We start from the raw sequence: 574 nt of genomic DNA, 5'->3' as shown, positions 1-574 counted from the left end.
CAAGGGAGTTGTCATGGTATCGAAGTTCGAGTACACGGCATTGCAAAAAGGAACGTGGAGTGCTTCGCGTGTATAATCAAATAAGCATATTAATAACCGGCAAAAAATACAAATTACCATATCATCCCGAGGAATAAGTTAAAATCGTCTTGTATATTAATGTAATTGTATATACTAAAATGTTTTTTTATTTTTTTTTATTAAGTATGAACGCTTATTCTGATTCCTCGTAATACATATCGTATACGTATCGCAATGAGAATCACCATTATATAATATCACAATCACACTACACGATATTGCTCTATAATTACGGTCCATTATAATTTATCACATCATGATAATCTTGCCCTCCATCACACGTACAGTAGTTTCGCCTCCCTTATCTCTGTTCTACCTTGACCTTCATAACTGATTACATGAAGATAGAGGCTGTGGGTAGGTCCGCAGAGGCCACTGTTTTTGTAATAGGATCTCGTGTATTCTATGCAATTTTTAGGGGAATCTCGAATTTTTAGGGACGGGGTGGGTTGAATGTCTCTGGATTCCAGGCTGTGCTGTTGATTTATTCCTG

This window comes from Penaeus monodon, chromosome 20 (genome assembly GCF_015228065.2).
Source record: "Penaeus monodon isolate SGIC_2016 chromosome 20, NSTDA_Pmon_1, whole genome shotgun sequence".
Classification (NCBI taxonomy): domain Eukaryota; kingdom Metazoa; phylum Arthropoda; class Malacostraca; order Decapoda; family Penaeidae; genus Penaeus; species Penaeus monodon.
This window is presented reverse-complemented; position numbering follows the sequence as displayed.